This window comes from Pinus tabuliformis, chromosome 7 (assembly GCF_031772625.1).
Source record: "Pinus tabuliformis cultivar Carrire ecotype Pingquan chromosome 7, CPIR1, whole genome shotgun sequence".
In the NCBI taxonomy this organism is placed as follows: domain Eukaryota; kingdom Viridiplantae; phylum Streptophyta; class Pinopsida; order Pinales; family Pinaceae; genus Pinus; species Pinus tabuliformis.
In genome coordinates, this window is record NC_142293.1 from 476,988,448 (window position 1) to 476,995,322 (window position 6,875).

Consider the following 6,875-nt stretch of genomic DNA (forward strand, 5'->3'; position numbering starts at 1 on the left):
CACATAAGTTAACATATACGGCCCCACATTAATGGATTGATAGCACATTCATAGCCTTAATTAATAACTAATAGCACATTGATATACGGCCCCACATGGATTGATAGCACATTGATATATGGCCCCACATTAATATTCGTAATTTTGGCCAATAAAGGATGCACGGAATGGACAAACACCTATATGGTTTCTTTACAGTGATGTATTTAGCATCGTGTATGTAGCCCCGCTGATGTCTGAGAGTGAGTGTTTATTTTGAAGGGCCTTGAGTGTCCTTTGTAGAGGCCATTCCCTGACATGAACCTCAAAAAGACATTACATTTCATTGAGATGATGAGTGATAAAAAATAAAGAATCAACTTTATTAATCAAGCTGGGAAGCCCTCAGGTGAGAGACTACACCTGGAGACTGCCACTAACAGAATTCTCTACATTCTTTTTCACAAAGGCTTATTACATATAAACTAGCACATAAACATGGTGGTTTGAACCACTCCCTAAATAATAGGATCTTAGACCTAATCATAGGGTCTCAATCCTATCCTACAACAACAAACAACCAAATGTGGAAGAGACTAACTTTCTCCATTAATTCTAACACTCCCCCTTAATGGAGAAAGGGTGCTTGGAAAAATAGCATATGCCTACTGGTCTAGTCTTAGCTAGGCTTACAGTAGTACATAAAAAACTTGGTAACTGAGCTTTCATTTTTGTCTTCTTGTTTGAGAGTCCATGCTTGTTCATTCATCAATGAAGTTTCATATTCACTTTTCTTGCCATAAGGTAGTAATGGAGCTTCTCCTCCTTTTTACATTTTCTACCCCAAAGGCGAAATGCTTGAACTCTTATCCTCCTCTTTCTTGATCTCGATTGTAGGCTAACATCCAATGTTGCAGGTTCTTAGGACTTTTCAATTGTTTCTTCTTGAATTCCAATATCTACACACTTAAAAACAATGTTAGATTCATAAAGAGGGCCATATTAGATCTTGTCTTCCTTCTCCTTCAAGAGATTTTTCATTTCTCCATCTCTCTCTGCTGACATAGTTTGTTGATTCATGCCTTCACCCTCTTTACTCAATTATGTTGTTGTAAACATGTTGTCCTGCATTTGATTTACATATGGAGATAGATTTTTCTTCTCACTCAACAACAACCCATCAATAAGATTCTTTTCATGCATCAGATTAATCCACTCGTCATGAGATACATAAATCTCATCAAATTTGACTTCATAGGTCTCTACATCAGGGAAGCTTTCTTCATTAAAAAAAAAAAATAGATTCTACAACAATGATTGTTTCTTCATCATCACATGTTTTAATGTCAATTATAGGCACACATTCATCACCCATCATTGCATTTTCAGTGTTGACATGTTCAGTTTCACTATCAATTATGGGGTTGAAAACACAATCAACATTTTCAAGAGCAATACCTTCATCATATTTGCACTCATTCAAATTGTACTTCATTTCTAAAATATCCCACAAAACTTTTGCATTTTGAATCTTATCATATTCAGGTAGTATGTTGAACATGATGTTTTCATCTAATCTGGATGTTATAAGACGTAATGTTGATGCATCTCCGCATCATAGTTTAAATTGATAGCATCTTCAACATAATTCAATAAATTTACCTTCCATAATGTTGTTTTAATTTCAGTTACCCAGCTTTCATAATTCATACCTAAAAAAGAGGGTAGATCCGGCATTAACCTCTTAACGATTTCATTAAATTCTAGATCTACATCATGATCCTTAACTTGATTAGCTATAAGTCCATCAACGTTGACTGGAAACTCTTCAACAAATTCAACAAAACAATATATAGCATTTGTCCCTTGATGCTTTCTCTTTAGTTTTCTTCGAGACTCTTTCAGTGTCCTCTGTTGACCCATTTCTCCTTCTATTTTCTCCCCAACATCTAGTGTGCAAGAACACTTTGATCAGAAACACTTTTTTTCCCATTGCACTACTACAGACCAGCTCTAGATGTTACTATACACTTTCCAATAGTACTCGCTCCAACAGCGCTCACGCTCCAACCACATAAGGATGGGCCACCTGGTTGATCGAACAATGAGGGATCCAAACAACACTTTGTCCCATGCACAGGTCAAATTGAAATTCCCAATTCATAAACAATGTTAACATTTACACAAACCAATAGCAACACCAGTTAAACGTAGTGTTCACATGCTCCATGCAATCAATCCACAAGAGAAGGTTCCTAGCTGGACAGAGGAACCAAAACAATGCTTTATCCGCAAAATCTTGCTCCACGCGACCTCCGATTCACGCTGCCACCACGCGACCTTCAACTCAGTCGTTGTAGATCTGACCACCAGGCAATCGTTCAAACTCCTTGACCACGACAAGTGGATCTCGTCTCCACGAACACAGTGCCACCAAACCGGATTCATGGAAAAGCTTGTGAGGAAAGCTCCCAGCAATGCAAACCCAACCTCCATGCAAGATCGAGCTACGTACCTTCGGCCTTGCTGCAAGACAGTGAGTACGACGGAGCAGCAACACCCTCCGACCTTCAACCTTGGCAATGCCACTCTGGCCTTTGAATACCTTGCTTTCTGTATAGCCTACTTAAACACAGGCTTCTCCACACAAAGCAACGCCCTCACACGTTCATGACTTCGGCCTCCTCTCTAGTGGGTTCCTCCTTGTCGTCAACAATGGTTGTTTCTAAAAGCCCTGTGAAACAGATCTATTCGAGCATCTATTGAGAGTAGAGATGCCACCACTTCCGAGTATCTATTCCGCTGCCACTGTTGCTTTCAGGTCAACGGACCTTGCCCACAATTCACCGGAACTAGGAAAGCTCCACAATTCAACCTTCACACTCACACTCACTGCAGCACGATTCTCTCATCCATGCCACACCAACGTCAACACCACCACTGGATGTTTATTTTGTTGTTCCGGTTTCTTGGGGGAAATGGAGGAACAAAGGTCAAAATAGCAGGCTCTGCTACGAGGATTTCTCTCCTCTTCCCTCTTCTCTACCAGCTCAACCCGCCCTAATGCCTTGTGATCTGATCACACAGAGATTCTGGGATCGGAAGATGATCCCGTGGATGTTGTTAAGCCATGATCTTTTGTACCCTGAGCAAACAGGCTCGACCATCCTGGAAATTGCTTGATCCCTAGATACACCAAATGCAATCTCGGCCTTCACTACTTGATCTTTGGATGCACCAACTGCAATCTCGACCTTCACTGCTTGGTCTCCGGCTGCATTAACTTTGATACGGGGAATCAATAAATCACCGAGCTATTCCACAATTTCCGTAGCAGGATAGACTCCACAACTAGTCAATGCGAATCAGTGGGTAATCACAACACTCACCCTGATAATTAAAATCAATCATGGTAATCACAATGGGCACCAAACAATGAATCAGATAGCGGGATGCAACTCCAACAATCCCAACTATGATCAACACATTTGATCACCCACAACGCTTGATCACTAAATCATTCAACAAACTCGACCTTGACCTTGAGTTCCAACCTAAGCTCTGATACCATGATAAAAAATAAAGAATCAACTTTATTAATCAAATTGGGAAACTCTTAGGTGAGAGACTGCACCTACAGACTGCCACTAGTAGAATGCTCTACATTCTTTCTCACAAAGGCCTATTACATATAAACTAGCACATAAACAAGGTGGTTTGAACCATTCCCTAAATGCTAGGATCTTAGACCTAATCATAGGGTCTCAATCCTATCCTACAACAACAAACAACCAAACGCGGAAAAGGCTAACTTTCTCCATTAATTATAATAATGAGGATCTTCCTTTTATGGATTGATATTTCCCAATAGTGATGCATAGAGTTGGTTTGAAAATAAAATATGATTGGGAGGTCTATTGATTTTTGTTTTGGTCAAATTCTCGGTAAATAACCATTGAAAAAAGAAAATGCCTACAAAAAGATAAATATATGCATGAGAGTAATACTAATATTGTTGTTGTACTAACAAACACATACAACCAATTTGGGGTTATGGAGATTTTATTGTGAGTGTTCCATGTAATTTCAAACCAAAATTCATGATTCAATATGTCATTTGTGTGTTATGGTCATTTTGTTATTATGATAAATATTTTTAAAAAATTAACATCATAGTGTTATTAAAGAGTAATATTTTGTTCAAACCTTTATTGGTGAAGGGTTTATCAAAACATCACTCTAGAAACACAAAATTTTAAACATAACTTGACAAACAGTTAAAAAAAATTTGTGTGATGGGTACAAAGGAATCCAAATTCCAACTCTATGTGTAAGTATGTCACATCCTAAGAAAATAATAAAAATAATTTTCGCTAATATCGGTTAATCTTAAATTATATGTATCTTTTTAATCTTATTAATACACTAAGATTAATTGTTAAAATATAACTATGTATTTGAATGGATAGTAAATTACCTCATGTGTTTAATAGTTCCTTTATCATATACATGAATTTGAATGGACCATAAATTTACCTTTAACAGTTTTTTTTACTAAATTAAAATTCCAAATCACGGAAAATTTTAAACATTTTTACTCTTTACTAAAACCAATACCATTTCTTAAATCAAAGGAAAAATGTAAATTCAACACAAAGAATATAAAATCTTGCTCCAAAATCTTTTAATATTTCTTTTAACTAAACATTTGTAAAATGAATCTTTAAAATGAAAATCCATATCCTAGGGATATATGAAAATGTTTAAGACATAAATATTTCCACATCAAAGTTGTAATATTTGAAAATACTAATTTGATGTATTTTTATTATAAATTTTGCTATCATACCATGTAAAAAACATCATTAAATCTAATATTGATATTATAATATTAATATTAATATTATTAAATTTAATAACTTTCGATTAATGCAATATTAAATTTAATATAATATTTAATTTGTTATATTATAATATATATATGAGAGATAGGGGGAGTGACAAGAAAGAGGAGGAGATACAATGAAGGGGAGGGAAGAGGAGGACTGAAGAGAGAGAGAATGGGAGGAGTGAGAGATGGAGAAAAGGGTAAGAGAGAGAGTGTGGGAGACACAAATATGAATGGGGGAGAGAGATAGTGACAAGGTTGGAGGGCCGAGAGAGAGAGAGAGAGAGAGAGAGAGAGAGAGAGAGAGAGGGAGGTAAGAGAGAAATGAAGATAGGGGAAGGACCAGAGAGAGGACTTGAGAGAGAGGAAGGGAGAGGGAAGGACAAAGAGATCGAGTTGGAGGGGGAGAGAGGGAATGAAGAAGAAATACATTGAGAGAGAAAAGTGGAGAGAGAGAGAGAGGAGTGACAAGGGAGAGAGGGAGAGAGAGTGTGTATATTTTGGGTGACTTAGAGATACAAAGAAGGAGATATGGAAGTAAGGGCGAAGAGAAGGAGAGAGGAGAGAGAGGGAAATGGTGACAAAGTTGGAGAGCAAAGAGAAGGGGGGGGAGATAGAGTGAGGTGGGAGAGAAAGGGACAAAAAGGAAGAGAGAGAGGACATGAGAGAGGAAGGGAGAGAGAGGTGGGTAAGAAGAAAGACATATACAGAGAAAGGTGGAGAGAGAGAGAGGGAGTGATAAGGCAGAGAGAGAGAGGGAGAGAGGAGAGCAGGAGGGAAGATAAATAGAAGGGGGAGAGAGGGAGACAGAGAGGAAGAGGGAGGGAGAGATAAATAGATATGAAGAAAGAGTGTGTATGCTTTGGTGGTCATATCAAGAGACAAAGGAGAGGCAGAGGGAGATATAGATATAGATGGGAGGTGAAGACACTACTACACCAAGGGCACTTTTAAGACATTTTTTTAAGACAAAAGAAACATTTTATCTTAAAAGTCACTTTTAAGAAACATTTTTTTAAGGGTTTGTATATATGTTTAATATTTATATTAATTATTTTTATAATCAATATTAATTAAAACTTCCAAAATTATGAATTATCTTCTAATAATAAAATTTTAAAAATTGTGTAACATGAAATATGTATATTTAGATAATATTTTATAAATTTGAAATAAATATTTTAAGTTTTTCATAATTTATATGAAATAGTATAATATTTATATATGAGGTAAATAATAAATTTATATTTATATAATAATAAATAAAAGTAAAAATCTATTTTACACCTAATAAGTAAAAGAAGTTATTAAAAAATATGCACAATCTTGTCACATGAATATCAGTTTTCAAAATTATGAATTATCTTCTACTGTATGGGCATCCATTTACAATAGGATGATTGGACAAAAAATGTTGCAATATTTGGTAAATTTTATCAATAAAAATATAAACAAGTATAATATGCAACATTGTTGTTTAGTACATGCCTCTTATATAAAAAATAATTTATAGCATTAAAAAAAATAAAAATAAAAATTGAATGAACTAAACTAAATAATTGCTATATACATTTTCTTAACATGAATATTACTATTTTTAAAAAAAATTAAACAATAAATTGTTATTATATAATATATTTTTATATTGATATAAATTAATTGATTTTATATTTTAGTATTTTTTTTGTAAGTTTAGCATTACCTTTCATTCATTCATCTATAAATAGGTAGGTTACAAATATATGAGTTGTTCGGTCACCTCAACCTACCCAGTGGGAAACTAGATTTGTTGGCCACCGAATTGCATTATAAGCCATCCAAAACATAAATAGTTTGAGCCTTTTTAGCCAAGCCTTATAAGGTCGATAATCTAGAAACCAACTAATAAACATCAGACTGAAAACATAAATGTTACCCAACATAAACATCCAAAAAAATCTAAAATTAACAGTCATAACTTCGATCCACTAATCATCCAACTATTCGACCTGACCAGGATCGTTAGCAC